At 35.1% G+C, this 18895-nt stretch overlaps 1 long non-coding RNA gene across 1 annotated transcript in view; it reads right to left on the reverse strand.

Annotated features, from left to right (window-relative positions):
• Window positions 1–8296: 8296 nt before the first annotated feature.
• The window catches only part of LOC106006087, a 17229-nt gene continuing 6630 nt past the window's right edge, over window positions 8297–18895 (reverse strand). The window contains exons 2-3 of the long non-coding RNA XR_001179961.2: window positions 11184–11267; window positions 8297–8455 (exon numbers count right to left, since the gene is read on the reverse strand). This is a non-coding gene — a long non-coding RNA (uncharacterized LOC106006087). The remainder of the gene's footprint in view (window positions 8456–11183; window positions 11268–18895) is intronic.

Here is an 18895-nt window from a genome sequence, read left to right on the forward strand (position 1 = left end):
CTTGTCTCAATGAACACAGAGTAATATATATTGAATTTATAGAATATAACTATATTCTACACATAGAATTGTTGAATCACTACATTGTACACCTGAAATGAATACAGCACTGTATGTTAATTATACTGGAATAAAATAAAATAAGAGAGAAAATAGGCTTCAGAAGAAAAGTTTCAGTTTTGCCTTTTTATTTTCTTTACTGACTTGTCATACCAATAAATTGTTCCATAGCTGTGGGTTCTAGACTAGCTTCATAAAGACTTCAATTGGTCTTCAATTTTACTAATGGCAAATAGAAGTTAAGGACTTTTGTTTATAAATACCTTTGTAATAACAGCTCCAAATATAAAGCACTATAGAATGCTTATATATTAGATTTTCATGTGCTTGTAACTTGTACCCAAAAAAATCTAAAAAATTATTATATTGAGAAATAATTATCTTATTGTATCCATGGCTACATAACTATCAAGTCAGTAGGAGCTGATACCATTATCCCACCTGACAACTGAGGCAGAATGAACCAAAAACATAGCCAAAACCCATTTGGTTTTTTACTAAAAGAGGACAACTGATTGATTCAGTACTTGTTTTGTGACTTAACAACTCAAACACCCAATTTCTCCTTTGCCCTAATCTATCAGACACAGGCTCCTCTAGTCATTTTTCAGAAACTAGCTTTTAATATCGCCTTCAGTGGAGAAGTCTATGAACATTTGCTCCAGACACAAAATGTTTTGGACAGCTGTCCACCTTTCTCTCCACACCTGTTTTTTCAAGGCTCCTTCAATTCTTTTGATTGTATCAGATAGACAGCCTGACTGACATGCTAATCGGCATTCAACACCTTACGCAGCTTTACTCTCTCCTACCAAGAGGGCAGCTAAATTTCCTTTAAAGAGAGAGAATGTATCCCCTAATCCTGAATTCTGACAGTAGCATCAGTGGGAGAGAGAGGAAGACTGCTTCTTGTTCTTAAAGGAACTGAAGATCGTTACATCCATATTAAACTTCCATGCAATATATGTGAAAGTAGTAACAACGCCTCAAAAGATCTAGTGGGTGTCCTGATGACAGTACATCTCATTCCCCTCAAAACAGAAGAGTTATTTCTGATATGACTTATGGGACCAGTTTGCCTTACCTCACCAGAATCATGTTAGTCTATCTGATTATGTTTTAGGCTACTCTAGGGATCAACTTCTTTAGTGCATAACTAGTTCTAGAAGTGACCTACAGCTATGATTCTCAATTTGGAGAATTTTAGACCTTAAATCTCAAATAGGTTTCTAATGCCCTGCCATCAAGAAAAGGGGCGCTTGTTCTGTAACTTGTTCTGTAACTGTAACAGTTTTATTGACCAAATCATTAAAACAAGCACTTATTTTTCTCCAATTATAGGCACTAAACCCTAAATGGAAATGTGACTTAGTTCATTCAATATGAGAGCTGTCAGGAAATTCACGTAGGGAAATTTAACCAAATTCACTTCTCCTAATTACAAATCTAGTATGTTTTTCTAAAATTTTCTACATTGTACAATGTTAGCAAAGAACATCTGTAATGCAACAAATTATAAGTGATAGCATGCAAACTCAGAGCTTGATAATTTCAGCTACCTGGTCTTATTGGTTCCAGTTTCCCATCTCTACCTCTCTAATGTCTATTCTGTATGTTCCCTAGGTAAATCTCCTTAAAACTCACGCGGTTGATGTTCTTAGAAAAGCAGTATCTTCTGATACACTTTCAGAATCAAGTCCAAAATTCACAGTTGAAGACCATTATGGAACTAACTTCTCTCATTCTCTCATCTTTGCCTATCATGATTATCCATTTCTATTAGCTAGTCTTAGACCTATCAGCTATCCCACTCAAATGGAGGGAAATCTTTTCATTTACACATGCACCATACACATTCACATTTTCCCAGGACATAAGTAGTTAGCTAGAGGGAAATACATAATACACAAAGAGATTTAACTATTTAAATAGTCAATGCTACCATTTTGAAATGTCAGGATTCCACAGAGGCCAATTATGTAAGATGAGGAATAAAACACTCATGAGAAGTTTTACCTAAAATTGGAATGAACTTGAGTTTTTCTGTTCTTGGTTATTATGACATTTCAACATTGTAAAAATTATTAGATTCTGGATTTGTCACTGGAAAGAGGAAGGACTAGTACTTAACAAATAAATGTTGCTGGCTTCAGATTCTTGTACTTCCCATTTTTTCTCACAAAAACTTTTGCTGCAAACAATATTTTATTAGCAACTGAATATCATTATTATCTTTCTTCCCAGAATTTGTTTACAGCATACCATTAGTGAAAAAACACCTTTATGTACCCAAAATATTTTTTGAAGAACTAAAACCAACCTCAAGGATAAATTATTTATTAGTATTTTGATCTTGAAATTTTTTTAATAGCCTTTGAAAGATAAATCAAAGCCCTCCAAAACCAAGATAAAGTACTAGGAGTAAACTGATTTTTGACACCCAAATTCCTCGCTGGTTTTCAATTAACTTCTCCCTTACCTAAATTTTGTAGATTTACACATGTTGTGAGCCTTGAATATTGATTTTCATTTAAAAATTTTAAAGAGGTAATGTTCTGAACTATAAGTAACATAAACTCTGTGGGTATTTAAATTGAAGAGAGCAAAGAAGAGTTGCTTTTAGAAAGAGCAAAGAGGACAAGTGAACAATTTAAAAATGGAATGAATGGAATTTAAAAATGCAAATGAGTGAATCATATTTTTCACAGAAGCCAGATGTCCACTTGCTTCCATGTTACAAATCAGTATAAAGGCTTATTTGTAAGGCAAGGTTTACGCAATAAAAACAAAATGATGTATTTAGAAAAACAGTCTATTGATCCATCTGGTTTCAATGTCTATGTAAAAAAGAGAAAAAAGATGGCATTTTTGTTAACTTCACCTCAATTATCAAGATCAGAGTTGTTAATTTTCCTTCAAAAGGCCAATAAATATCCACTACTTTGTCTGCAAAATTTCCTTGTGTGTACTCTTGAGCATTTTCTGTAAATAGATATTTCCAAAAAGGTTAAGAACCACTGCTCCTCTATCCCAAACAACTACATTTTAAAATTATAGTCTGCAACTTCACTTGGTTAGATAGTAAGACACAAGTGCAGTATTTTAAGAAGTCAAATACCCTTCAAGTAAAATTTTTTCCTGCAAGAGTCCAATTTGGTGAGTGGATAAAAATTAATATACTTAGAAAATGGAAAGGAGTAAAATGACAATAGCACTGAAACATCTATTATTGCTATAAAGACAATCATTTGGCCTCAGAATTAATAATACAAAAATCACATACCTCAGACAAAAACTTCTGTTAAAAACTGTATTAATACTTTAAGTATATTTACATTTATTTGGCTGAAAATTTGGGCACTTGCATTAACATGATCAGTTTCCCATATTTGATCAAGTCCACCAAAAAAATAAACTAAGAACTGAGAAATTTACTCAAACTGTGTTGCGTCATTGAATTTAACACTATCACATCACTTGAAAATTTGTGAATGGGAGGGGCATAAGGAGAAGAGAAATGCACGCATCCCTAGGGTGTCTAAAATCACTCAAAGTTGGCCAAAGTATATACTATACATGCTATCCCTTGCATTTTTTATTTGAATATTCTCTTGGAAATTTGTACTTCAAATTCCTTAATATACTACCATTACTTCATTTCTCTATTTTTAAAAGGTCTACACAGAAGAGGAGGAATGGAGAATTATCAATTACCACGAAAATGTAGGATTAAGACAGCCAACACCTACCAGTACGGCTCTTTCACACCCACATCCATATAATCCACCAGGGACTGCTATCTGATCAAAAATAAGTATATTTTCTAGCTCATTTCACTAGATTTAGTTCAACCTTTGCTTTATATAAATAGAACTTGTCTAACTAAACAGAATTTTTAAACAAGAGGGTGGCTAAATAACACAACTTTAATAGTACTATTTCTAAGATTTTCTTTTGGACATCTTGGACCAATCCATTTTTACCTTCTGTACTCATACACAACTTATCACAATTAGAGAAATATAATACATTTAATACATAGCCACAGTAGTTATAGAAGCTACTTAAACCTATGTTTCACCTAACTTTTACAGTAACTAGGGCAGGTATTTTATATGGGGAACAGGAGCTCAGGAAATACTTCTCAGTGAGGTTGTAATATTATTCATACGATATAAAAGAAGGAACATTAATTATTAGTTATTGTTGGTAAGGATACAATATTATTTGCTTAGGAAATTAATTTGAAGTCGTTACTTGATGCTATTATTTTCTGAAATCATCAGGCCATGTCACATGACTTGGACTCATAATGTAGGAAAGCATCTAAGGCCTTGCTTCTCACAGCGTGATCTGCAGACCAGCAGCACCAGCTTCACCTCTGAGTTTGTTCAAAATGCAAATTTTTCCATGCACCCCAGGCCTACTGAATCAGTATCTTCAATCTGACAAGATCCCCAGGTGATTCATATACAGATTAAATTTGAGAGGCACTGGTCTAGATTAGATGTTCTCCCAAGTGTGATCCTCAACCAGCAATATCAGCCTCACCTGTGAGTTTGTAAAAAATGAAAATTCATTCAATCCAACCCCAGGCCTCCTGTACTTTAACAAGTTCTCCAGGTGGTTCTTATGCACATTATAGTTTGAGAAACACTGGTTTAGGTTATTAAATTCTGATTTTGTTTCAAATATTTTCTATGTACCAAGCCCTCCTGCTACCTGCTCCTTTTCACTGCTAGAAAGAGAATCCTTCTAACACGATCTTTTCTATCCTATAATAGAAAGGAAAAAAATGTTTATATATTTAGCTGTTCTTGGAAAGCCCTAGAATCCCATCAAATATTTCAAACCATTTGGGTGTAGGTTTCCATATTTGAGTTGTTGTTACTCCAGCATCATTCCTGTTATCTCAAAAGGTATGAAGTCTCACAGTCATATTCACTTACATTTTCTTTGTCATACATAAGCATGCATATACATGCACATATCCACAGGCCCTCATACACACCACTTAAAAAATGGAGTTATTGAATAGGTAGCAAGTAGTCCTATTAATCACACTTAGTAGTTCCTATTTCCCCTTTCCTCCCCTTGTAACATAAAAGAAGACAAGGAAGAAAAATCAATATCAAAACAAATTGGCAGAAGCAGAACTTCACAATAATGTTAATTTTTAAAAAATTAAATTAAAAGCCACCAAAAAAGAATGTTTTAAAGCTAAGAGCCTCCTAAACAGCACAATTAAACTCAGCTTTCCTGGGGCAATTTTTGGTCTACTGGCAAGAAACTAAAGTGGTCCCATTTTTACCATCAATCTAGTTGAGTGATCACCTCCTCTATGAAGCCTTCGAGTCTCTCTGAGGCAAAATTAGAAGATCCTCTTCTGACTTCCTATAGAAATGTGGGCGTGTCTTTATCATAACTCATATTACATTGTTGATAATTTTGGTATATTGCTTCACCCAGCAGACTATGAATATTTTAAAGGTTTGGAACTCTATCTTAGGAGTCTCTGATAGCAAGTATAGCCATGCTCTTTAGTCAATACTCTTGTAAATATCTTTGAACAAATGAGTAAATGACACTATCACAGTAAATAGAATATATCCTTTCAAAGCATAAGAGCTCAAACAACAATGAAAAATCAGGCATCAGAAATAATCATAAATCTTGGGTGCCTGGGTGGCTCAGGGGGCTAAGCCGCTGCCTTCGGCTCAGGTTATGATCTCAGAGTCCTGGGATCGAGTCCCGCATCAGGCTCTCTGCTCAGCAGGGAGCCTGCTTCCTCCTCTCTCTCTCTCTCTCTCTGCCTGTCTCTCTGCCTACTTGTGATCTCTCTCTGTCAAATAAATAAATAAAATCTTAAAAAAAAATTAAAAAAAGAAATAATCATAAATCTTGCATTTCTTCTTATGTTAACAGTGTTAGAATCCTTTTCATTTTGTACCCCTGTAGGCCCTAAACAATTTAAATGACTTGCTCAGATTTATATAGCATGATACTGAAAAATAAGACAAATTTCTTCTTCATTTTTCCACTGCCCAACACTGTCCCTTGAAAGACCATGAATGAACCCAATTATATGCTTTCACACTTAAATAATTATGAAAATTATGTTACATTTCACCTGAACCACTGTCCTACTTCATTACATACTTTAGAACTGTAAAAAATGTTTTTCATTCTGCACCCTCACTTTTAAGGTTCAAAATTCTTACTATTAGAAACAGATTTTCTCCTGTCTGGTTTAGGGTATCTTTGAAACATTTCCAGATCTCATTTCACCTTAAAAGTCCTCTTCCTTTTTCAATACCTGTGCTTGACTCCCCTTAATGTTAAAGTTGCACACAAACACAAACCCCAATGAAAGGGCAGACAACTTAACACTGCTTGGAAGGATTCCTCTCCCATGGTTTGGTTCCAAACAAGCACATGTAATATTGGGTGACCGTTTTCTCCAGATTCTTCAACGTATTATATAGTGGCTTCCTTTTCTTAGATATAGCAAAGAAGAGCTCAGGCCTCAGATTTCTGAAGAGGAGCATCAGAAATTTACTATTTGAACAATGAACAATCCCAAAGATCTTTGGGGCCAGAGAATCAACAGTGTTAACAGTACCATGTCCTTACCCCAAAATTATCTTCCTCCGCACTTTAGCTCTCAAATATATTTTTGTTATAGAAAGCTATTCTAGTACCATGTGTGAAGAAATGAAGATAAAAGGGGATACAAGAAAAAGATAAATGTGGTCCCAATAAAGAAAATAATATAAATAAACTCATCCTTATGAATATAACCAATCATTAATTTGACTATACACTTATTTATTTGGTTTCTTAGTGAGAACATTTGTAAAATTCTCTTGTATAGGTGATAAAATCAGTTCATGAAACACCATGCCCAGGATAGGGAAAATGTTTCAGGGCAAATATATACAAAATGTGCTTACTGAACTAAAAGAAATGCAGACTGTGTGTGTGTGTGTGTGTGTGTGTGTGTGTGTGTGTTCCGGAAACTAAATGCACGATTTTGAAATACTGCAAGGGAAAATATATTATTTCTGTATGTCTTCCCCACCTACATACTACAAAATGACTGCATAGATGTCATTTCAAAGTCATAATAATTTCTTAACTATGCAGAGGGAGATATGAAGAAAAGTGAATACTGGAAGTTGTCTTAAATAGTGCTTTCAAACACTGATTTATAGTAAATTTCTAGAAAAACCAGCCTGAAGTAAACAGAGATTAATTCTGAATTAAAATACTTTATTCATTCAGATCATGGCAAAGATAATTTGTAAAATGAGAGCTCTAGAACATATAATCCTATATATCTATGATTTCATGGAATGTATTAATGATTATTCAGTTTCTTGCCCAAAATGAAATAATGTCACTATAATATAGGAGGAAAACAAGTTTCTGTGACATTGTGAATGACATTGCCATTGTAATACTTGGCTTTATCTTGCCTTAAATACTGTTATTAACTTATTCTTGCTGATTATAAAAACACTGTAAGAAGAAAAAAATTAAAAACAAAACCTTAATGGATAACTAAAGAGCCCTGTGTGCTAAATTCAATTCAGGTTTAATTTGTGAACAGAAATCTTTTAATGTGTATTTGGTTAAGGATATGTGATCTGGTCACAAACGATGAATGGCCTGGGATGTAAGAACCAGCTGTGAGTTATAAAACTACAACTTAGAGAATTTTAATGTCTTAAATTTATCATTGTCCATGATTTTGAAATAGCACCATACTCTACTTTAATAATAGCACATGCTTTTTATTATTTTGTGAATTCTCCACCCCCTTGTCCAGGGAAATAAGATTTCAGAAGTTCTTACACAGTCAAAACCCTCCAACATGAAATTTATAATCAAAGACTCAACCCAGAAACACATCTAAATTCTGTTCAAGTAAAATACCTCTCTCTCTCTTAAATGTTCTCACATATCAAATCACTGTATTCATCCCTAAGTATTATTTCTGCTATAAAAATATCAGTGTGTTTTTTTGGAAAGGTTTTTACTCTTATAAAATTATTGAGATGTCTATCTGAAAATCAATGGTAGGTTTGGTGACATAATTACTCTAATTCTCAAAAGCCAGGCATTCATAAATGTGGAGCTATGTCTTTTCCTGGTGGTAAAGTTCAGGATTTGCTAATTGGTACAATCAGAGAGCAATAGTTTCAAGGCTGCTGCAGCAGTATGCTTACCTAAATTGATGCACAAGCTAGGTCCATGGCGAGAAGCACTCATTTACCCACAAAAACTGAGAAATTATATTGCCCAGTAATCAATTGCGTAGGCAGTTGTTCATAGATGTGTCTCTGATCCATGCACTAAAAAGCAGAGCCATATAGTGTCTTATTTCTTCACCCTCCAAAGGAAAAGTCAGAAAACAAATCACAGAGAAGGGACTCAGAAAACACAAGAGCTGTATCTTCAGCCCACATAAGCTTATTATATGGTTGTACAGTTATAAGAATTATATCAGTAAAGCACCTAAATAGACATTTCACTTGAGAGTAAAGAAATATAGAGCCTTATAATAAAAATACAGACTTTGAAAGCCAGTGTTAGTTTTCTGTTTCCAAGTTCAAGAAAGAGATTATAAATAGCATGTACTTTTTAACATGCACAGTCTATAGCTTTCAAAAATAATATTGTATAGAGGATACAATACATTTATTTAGTTATTGCTTACAGCAGGATAAATATCTGTCATTTTATCTATATTTTTACCCATAAGTAGAAGCTATCGTAACTCCCCCCCCCACTGTATTTGTATTATTAAAGATTTTGTAAGGCTACCATAGCTATATTTACATCTATACAACTTGAGGTGCGTGGGAAAAAGCAAGTAATCAAGAGCTTCAATTTGGTGTCTTAAGAATTGTCCTCTATTCTTATTATCCTGCGATTGTGTTCAGAGCTTGAGAATTTAAAATGGGGGGAAAAAAAACCTCATATAGCAATCACCATCTTTCCTGTAATCAAGTCCATACTTCTTTTCATATTCTTTCACTGGATTGCTTTTCTCTGTTTATTGTTGTTGCTAAACAAGGTGAGAGTTTAGGCGACATTTTTCAGTGATGATTTCTTTTGCAATAACAAAATCTTAAATGCAGTCTCTCTTTTCCTCCTGCTATATGCTATCAAATTCATCTTTGTATGGAAGGCACAAACTAAAATGAGTAAATTGCCCTTAGTAGGTAGTAGTCTTTTCCAGACACCAGGAAGTAAATTGTCAAAGAGTTACACAGGGCTTTAGCTGCATGATTCCCATTGACTTTAATGGGAGTTGCAAGGAAAACACCCCATGCAAAGCTTAGAAAAGTAGGGGTTAGTTTTCTTTATGATCTCCACTGTATTTTGTACCCTCCAGCCTTGAACATTCTCTCTTCACATCTCCCTCTGTTCTCCCCTTTGTGTCTTAGCCCTAAAAGGATATAAATCTGAGGTCATTTGATTCAGTCATCTGCACACACAGCTACTCAACATACTCTACCCCTAATACCATTTCCAAAGTCTCACAATTAAACATCTCTTTCTCCAACCCCCCAACTCCAAACCATCCAATATCCAGTTCATATGTATAGCTAGAGAAAAATATATTTTTCATATTTGTAGGATTACTATAATATTAACTGGGTATTTTTGAAATTTGTACTGTATTTTAAATGATATAAAAACTGCCTAAATTATATTCTTTCCTACTTCTTAAAAAAAAATCCCTATTAGTACTGTCATTTTCACTACTGTTTACTCTTTAAGTCATTTTAGTATTTCCTGAAGGTTCCCACAAAGCACAAATTTATAAGCTGCTGGGAAATGCACCAGGCTCTGCAACGCAGTTATCATGGCCACTTCAGTAGCAGTTAGCTAAAGTGTTTCATAGGACAACTAGTGAACAACATAATAGATACCAGGATGTTAGATACTGGCAGAATGGGTATAGGTTTCTATCATGTCTGGGCAATGAAGGACACTCGTGTGATAGAGACAGCAATACCACAACTGCCTGATGTCACTCTTATATAATACATTGCAATACACACACACACACACACACACACACACACACACCCCTATGGGATTGTTCTAATTCTCTAGCAAGTTTTGACTGTGGAGAGAGCCAAACTAGACTAGCTTTGAGCTAGATTTTTATGAGTGTTTGATTCTGTATAGAATGCACAAAAGGCCCAATCTTCGTGCCTACCACTTTTTTCATTACTGTGGCATTAATTACAAAGTAAGATGCCAAGTAATTGGCAAGGGGAACACTACTTGCTTATTTATCAGATACCTTTATCCTATGCCCCTGGCTTCTCTCCTTTACTGCACTTTTATAATAGATTACCAGAGTAGCAATGTAAAGAGTAAAGGGTCTTTCCTTTGCACATTTACAACCCAACTTACCTTGAATTCTTTGTCTTATTTCAAATCATGACGGTAAGAAAGGATTTGTACTTAGCGACATATTAATCAACACACAACATACAAACTCATAAAGTCTAAAACAACGCAGAGTATGTTCTGCTAAAAGGAAATGGTTTGCTACCAAAAATAAAACCCTTCCCAGTTCATTCTCGCACCTATGGCTTCATTATTTCTACGAAACACTGTGGGAGTGTGCCATAAAATACCAGACAAACAGAGCGAGCATTCTGAAATCTTCTCAACACACAGGGTACCTCAAAAACATACAAGAACATACTTTTCTCAATTTATTATCTTATTTGTCCCCAGTTATTATCAATTACTACTGTTCTGTTTCTGTGTTGATCATGACAAAAGATATGTTTTTCATAAAATAACACGTTTGGACATAACGAGAACCGTGGTTCCCATCTTTCCCGTTGCCGAATAGCACGTCTCGTGCTGTACAGGCGCAGTTGGCTGTCCAAGGACCCTGATGCCAAATTGCGGAGGATATTCTTGTCGCAGTGACAAATTGCTTGCTGGTGGGCTGTGCAGAGTGTTGTTCTGGCAGCATCAGAGTTGTCTACGTGTCTGTCACTTGGTGAGGCTGCTTCAATGCTAGGTGATTTCATCCCCACCCCCACCCCCTCTCCTTTTTCTTCAATGCGGTTTTTCAGACTTACCTTTGCTTCCCAGTGAGTGGGGGCTTTAATTTTCACTTGACAATGAGCCTATGGAAATGCCTCCCAAGCTCTCCGTACAGGTATCTGTAGGGTGAGAGAAGGATTTTTTTCACTGTGCCATACTTGTTTTCCATACAAACCTACAGGCTGCCATTACAGCCACCCACATCCCTGTTGGCAATGCACTTATGCAGTGAGCGCCTTAATGAATCCAGACAAAACTGCACAGCATTCCTGACACACAAGAAAATCATGCATTTTAATGGTATTGCAGGGTAATTTATTTCTTCAGTCTGTAAAATGTTGATGGTCAATGTTATTTGATAACATTTCAGCAAGGAGATTATTTTGCTTTTGATTTGATGCTTGTTTTTAAAACTAGAAAGGATTTCTTTTATAAATTCCTTATATTAAGTATATTTCTTCAGTGGGGATCTGCTTTAAAAAAAAAAAAAAGCAGAAATGTAAACGAGTAGACAATATTCAGTAAACAAATTAGCTTGTAAACACACTGCAGGCAATCCCAAGTGTCTGTTGACTACCTATGAAGGTATATAATTTAATGCCTCCAGATAATTTGTGGGTAAAGTCTAACCAGTTGACATTTTGAGATAAATAATAAATAATACTCCTATTTCATTACTGAGTTTATAATTAAATATAAACGTAAAGGCACTAAAAAAATATAGCTACAGGAGATATAGTCTTGTAAAATTGTTTTGTGAAACTGAAAAGGATAATGTAATGATGTAGGAGGCCTTTTTTATTCCATGGAATGACAGTAGATTTTTTCCATGGAATATATTCTGCAGCACTGGGGTATTATTTAAGACTTGAGGATGTATAAAAGAAGCTAATGGGTTTTTCACAAAGGATAATATACAATGAAATAATTCTAAAAGGAAATGAACAGGCTTTTAATCTTGTGGGAAAAAAATGTTTGTTTTTGCTCTTCTCATATATAAATGTATTTGTTAGTTTGTTAAAACTATACCCTTGAATCAAGTAGACTATAATATTCTTCTAAATACTTTAATATAGATATATTAGATAAGATTTATCTTTTAAAAATAGATACAAATGTAGATATACCAAAGATTTCGCTGACATTAAACAGAAATAGTAATAATAAAGCTGCAAGTAATAGAACTTGGAGAAAGACTAAAATATATTTTAAGTTTCAACCCTCAGGACACATAGGTAAAATTTTCAGTGCAAAGTGATATTTAAATTAGCTTGTTTTTATCATGACTGTTGATAGGACTTAAGTCAGCCCTCTGCACTACATGGGTTTTTCCAAACTAAACTTAACAAATTATCTTTCCCAGACACTTTTGTGTTTTGTTTTATTCTGTAAAACCTGGCAACACAAATGTTCTAGCTTTTATCACTTAGAAGCATCCAATATGAGGCTATTGATCCTAAAATTGCTAGGGTTTTCTAAGAAGGCTGCTTGTTGGTTCTGCACTGTTGTCACTGAAGTGGTTAAAGCTTTGTTTGTTTGTTTTGTTCTGAATGGCTCTTAATGGATTAAGCTTTAGGCTTTCACCAAAGCAGTAACTGATTGTAAAAGTAGCAAGGAATAAACTAACCACAGGGTGTATGTGTTTGCGCTTGTGTATGTGTGTGCTGCCAGAACAGAGTAAATTATGATCTTTAAATTCTAAAGCTAGTAAAAATATGTTAAATAAATATTTCTTACTATATATCTTTAATAAGTCTATCTCATGTAAATTGCTATGAATTAGATTAGCCTATAGCTACAGAGGATTATCTCTATTTAATCAAGTAATTGAATTAAACTATATAATGACCCACAGCTCCTGAGATAGTTATTAATTACAATTGCACGATCGTATTTTACCATGAAATCAACATGCCATTGTGTTTTGATCCTAGAACAGCTTTTCTTAATTTTACCAACAATATTCAAAATGGTGATTCCAAGTTATATAAACCTTTAAAGCTATTACCAGAACTTTAAGTAATATATGCACTTGTCTTCATAATATTATGCTGTGGTTCTGGACTTGTATAATTAGGTTTCAGCTTGAGTGTGATATTAAGTAGAGGATTAATAACTTGATGAGTAAAGAAACACCCATATTTGGAGAAACAGATGGAAATGCATGAACTTATATGACTATTTTATACAGTGCCAGCTTCTCTCTAAGACAAGGACCTTATTCAAGGTCTCATTACCAATGCATGGTGATTCAAAGAGCTAAATACTCAACTCAAGAAATGAAATTACATTGTACAAATCTTTCAACGGGGATGATAGACAAGGCACTACAGATTATGTTCAAGTCACCTCTCCAGTTCTCCAGGAATGGCATCCACTACCACTCTTGAGTACTCCCTGGCCATTAGCAAAGAGAGGGGGACTCCACCTGGCAGAACCTGACTACCTGCTCTTGGATTGGCTGGGGAATATTTTTTTCCCAATGGGCAAATCATGAAGACCTAGAAGAAATGGACTAAAATAAAATGGCCTTTGCTTCAGTTTCAAATAACTCAAGATTCATTAGTCAAAGTCTACAAAGATGACAGTCCTTTGGCAAATTTTCAACATGGCTGTTCCAGAGAGATGCAACACCGCATCTGGGCCTCTCTGAATGTCATACTTGGAATGTTGCATTTTGGAAGAATACCATGTTGGAAAGAATGAAGATACCTTAAACGTGGAATTAAAAGCCCTCCGTTATACCTCTAGATTCTCCTGGACGTAAATATTGTACTTCATACGTGCCCTATAAGTGCAAATGAACAGTTTGTTTTACCTCTTAGAACCTTAGCCAATTCACTAAATCTCACATATAAAAGAACGGTAACAAGTTCTCTTTCTCACAAATACCACGTACAAAAGATCTGAAATCTTGGAGGAATTTTCTAATTCCCATCTCATACTTGTAATAAAGGCAATGAATTGAATTGAATTGAATTGAAAGGGGGGCTATATTAAAGGAAATGCATAAGCTTCAAAATGAGAGTGCATTTATCATATAGAGAGAACCATCGGTTCTGTTATAATGCTGGTGTAGTCTTTGTAATTTTCAAAATTCCATTCAAAGTACTCATATTCTGATGACAGAACTAACTGCCACTGTAACTCCGGAGCCTAGCATTAAGAGAAGGGATTTCAATGAGTGCAATAAAAAAGAAGGCAATTTTTCCCCCTTGCACATAATATTCTAAAATTAATGTAGGCAAAGTGTTATAAAACCTAGATGAATACTAGTAGTGAATGACTAATTTGCTAATTGTGTGATACCCAAAAGCCCAATGTACTTAATATTTATATAAGAAAAGATGATGCATTTATAAAAAGCAAGGCTGCTGTGTCATAATCCTTTCTTAGGCCTTGGACCAAAATAATAAGGGCAGGGGTTATAAAGGAAAGGGGTTTTTCTCCTCTTTCTTTCCTTTTTAAGCTCAGGGATACCTCTAATTGACCTAATGCACGTTTGTTCTTAATACTTTGTCAAGAGGAAAACAAACAAGCTGTGTCTACAGAGGGTGTAGGGCCTCTTTTTGGTTGTGCCCATTTTTCTCACCACATTTCCCAATATTCCTTCATTCTACTTTCTCCATTACTATTTCCTCCTCCCTACTCACACTGCCCTGGTCCACATCCCCTCGAATTAAGCCTCCTGGAGTCTCCTAGTCTTCTCTTGTCACTCCTTTGTCAGAAACAGAAGAGGAGGGGCCCTGGGGAATGACATGGCCCAGGACACACCCCTAATCTTCTTCCCTGTTTATACCACCACCTGCAAATGAGGAGGAAACTTTCCAGAGTTTGAATGAAAAGGTTTGGCCTCTCCTATAGACAGGGATGCACGATGCGGAAATAGTATTTGTTAACCAGGCTGAGCCACTGAAAAGATCACACACGACAGGGTGGCTTTGAAACTCTGAGGAATTTCGGCCATCCCAGGTGAACTAAATGGGAAGCCAATGCATCAAGTGAACTTTCCTGACCCTCAGACATCCAAAAACTCAAGTTTATACAGAACTTTAAAGAATTGGGTTATGAAGACCTTTTTGTTTTTTAATTTTGTGAGGATGAAAGAGTACTTGACACACTGGCAAATACTACATCTGAGAGCAGAAACATATTTGCATTTTTGTAAATAAAGCAAAAAACACCCAGAACTGATTGTCAATATGCTGATTTCAACAGTGTTCAGATTTTAGATAGTACATTAAAAAGGTGAAACACAACTTTAAAGTATGCAAAAATATATATATATGATTTCCCAGGTTTTCATTGCATTCTTCTTAAGAGTAGAAAGAAGGACATGATTAGAAGATACAGAAGGATCGGGTTAAAAACTGGAAGTATAGTCCAAGTCTAATATATTGATAATCCTATACAACATAGCTCCTATACAAAGAGCATGCATAAGGGCAAAAGTTCTAAAAATTTACCTGATTTTTAGATCATAGAAATGTGTACAACATACAGGTTTCAGTAGCTTGAAAAAATAATCCTGTGCAGTAAGAACCTTCTTTTCACTAATTTGAACTGTGCAATATGGCAGGCAGGAATTTCAAAGAGATATTTATACATGTATTTGAATGTTTACTGCCAGGCTTTGCCTTCTCATTTTATCCTCAGCATTTTGAATGAAGAAGCTTACCTACCTCCAAAAGGTTCTAAGGGCCTGTCCCTTTATATCTATGTATGTTCAGAATGTTTGAAGTACTAGAAATATACCAGCATTTCCAAATATCTCAGAGGTAATACTACTTTGCATTTGTCAGTATATGGGTATGTGTATACTACCTATAGAGTGATTATAATCTGCCATTATGTTTCCTTAAGAGTATATTTTCATTGTAAATTTTAATAGAGGGTAGACTTCAATTGCAATAATCTAGAAGATAGGCAGGCAACAAAGAGATCATATGGATGGATATAGGTATGAATACAGATACTGACAGAACTTAAGAAGTGAAGGGGATCATTTTCGGCATGGAATTATTTTCTGCCCTTGGGTGAGTATCTCCAGGCCTCATTTCCCTTTAGATCAACTGAATACAATAACTGTTACCTATTTTTTAAGTAATCATGAACCAAAATATCATAGTTTTTCATGGCTAGAAAGGACTTAGACACAAACATTTGGCAAAAATTGATGGCCAAAATTTCCTCAAGAAGCAGGAAATTGCCAAAGGATATGATATAAATGTCCCATGAGAGTTCAGACCCCAAGTTCTGTATTCCTCCAGAAGAAAGTTTCAATCACATTTGTATCTCTTAAATACTTCACTACTTCTACAATTCTAGTGAGCACCAGAGGGGCTTAGCAACATGGCTGTTGACTGACTCGCTGTGCATAAAAGGAAAACTGTATCCAACCCAGGTTTCATCGTTACCAATTCCATTAATTTTTCTTTGAAGGGAGTAATCTCTCCCTCTCTTTTTGGGAGGCTCCAATCCATTCTGATGTGTTATACACAAATGTGCGTGCAAACACATATAGTCACTTAAGCTCTAATTTCAAAAATAAGTGTAGTATTCTCCCAATACTACACAACTACTCAACCTCCCACACCCTGCCCTCCCACTTTTTTCCATAAGGAAAACAAAAAATGAGGAAAACATACTTGGAAATCAAACCAAAAAAGGTGTTCTATAACCCCTTAAAAGAAATCACTGTCATAGATGGAAATGAGACTAGTGCCAAAGAATGATGGTAATGGTCAGATGGTTTTCTTTTGCTAGACAATTCTGCTCACACAAAAAACCAACAGGGGAGTTGAAACACAGGAAAACTAGCAGAGCACCATATTCAAAACACCTACTATGTGTCAGGCACCAGACATAAATTAATCAGGATAAAGAACTCTACAAAGTCTGAGAGCAGATTTTTTTTTTATCTATGCCTTCTATAGAAATTGCTTGAATCCATTTAAAGTTAAAACATCTCCAATAAAAGGATGCTGGGCATTTGGTACTATTCAATTTTGATAATGTACTTAGAAAAGAATGCCTGGCACATAGTAGAAACTTAAATATTTGTCGAATGAGTGAATGGTTATACGTACTTTTCAAAGGCAAAATAAATCATCTGCCACTTCTAATGTATTTGGAAAGACATCAATAAATGGCTATTGTAAGGAAGATTGCAGATGCTAGTTAAGATAATCTAACTGTGTAGTAGTTTATTTATTCTACTATAGAATTTTTGTTCAGAACCCCTGGGGAAAACTTTTGTTGTGATTTCTTCTGGGCAGGCAGTCAGTGACTCTCCTCCAGAACAAAATCTCCAACCAAACCCATGTCCTTCCTTCATGTCCCTGCCATTTAACCATCCAGTTGTTAACACATTTTTAAATCTGACAGGTTATTTCACTTCCAAAATGATACTAAGAGTCACACATGTCAGAACTCTACTTGATAAGTTGTGTTCGTTTCAAATGTGGTATGTGAGCGCTGAATCCTCACTCTTGAAATTCTGCAAAGTGTATCAATAATTATGCCAAATCCATCCAACAGTTGATTGAGGTGTTTTCAGTCTGATAGGGGTGTCAAAAAGGGAACATTAACTTTATTCAGATCTTTGCTTGATATGTTGAATGGGGAAAAAAAATCCATTCATACATCACAGATTCATCCCTAATACTGGAAATTAGGAAAAGGTATCTCTAATTCCGCACACATTTTCTCTGTGGTTACAGAGGTGATTTTGCCACCTGGCACCCTATCCCTCCTTATTATACCCAATTATATCTGTCATATGTAAAAGTTCTAAGAAGGATACAAATCTATATAATTCTCAGGTGGTGCTTCACAAAGAAATCACTTTTTTAAACTCCTCTTCCTAATCTATTTTGAAAAGAGTAATGCTCCTCTAATTATGAAGTTAATTTTTAAAAGGCTATCTACCACAATCTCCCAGGCCTCTCCTGATTTAATCTTACATGTTCCTGCTGTATGAGGAGTAGCTGAACTCCAGCCTGAGAAAATTCAGCGGTAGGAACTCTTTACTTGGGGTTCCCACATTTATCTCTGACATTCGCAGTTTGTTGCTGTATCTGTGTTGGAGCAGACGGAAATAACCAATGAAGAAAGTAGGAGCAACACATTTGTCTTTAAGGTGATGCAATGAGGCACCAAGGTAGAAATCCAGAAAGACTCAAAATATATTTCTTAACCGAATCAATGTGAACAGCAAGTATAAACTGAGTTAAAAAAAAAAAAGAGTAATTTTTAATAAATAACAGGCCAACATTGGAATGGAGAGTATTGCTCTATATATTAAGTTTCCTAAGGAAAAGTTTAAGAAAGGTTAACCTTAATATTATTTTTTGATCAGAGAGCTCTGCAGTAAATATGTTACTGGTTATATATTGTAGATAAATTCATCTTCGGTATCAACATATTTTTTCAAATGCTTATTCTTGGCAACACAAGTGAGAACAATTATTTCATAATTGTGTATGTTTCTGCTCTAGGATTCTTCCCCTAGAAAGCTTCTAAAATCCTCTAGCCATGGGTGACAGTGGCCTGAGGTTAAAAATCTAAACATAAATTTGTCGTCATCTTTTAATTTCATGGCCTTGAGCTGTTGACCCAAAGAGGTGTTAGGAGTTCTCAAGGGCAGGACTAAATGGAGCAAACACTTGTCTTTGGAGCCCAAGCCCTGACCTTAAAGATGTAAACTGAATTGCCTACTCCCGAGGATATTGTTATAGTCAGGTAT

Source organism: Mustela putorius, unplaced genomic scaffold, assembly GCF_011764305.1.
Source record: "Mustela putorius furo isolate JIRA1106 unplaced genomic scaffold, ASM1176430v1.1 tig00003898_pilon_pilon_pilon, whole genome shotgun sequence".
Lineage (NCBI taxonomy): Eukaryota > Metazoa > Chordata > Mammalia > Carnivora > Mustelidae > Mustela > Mustela putorius.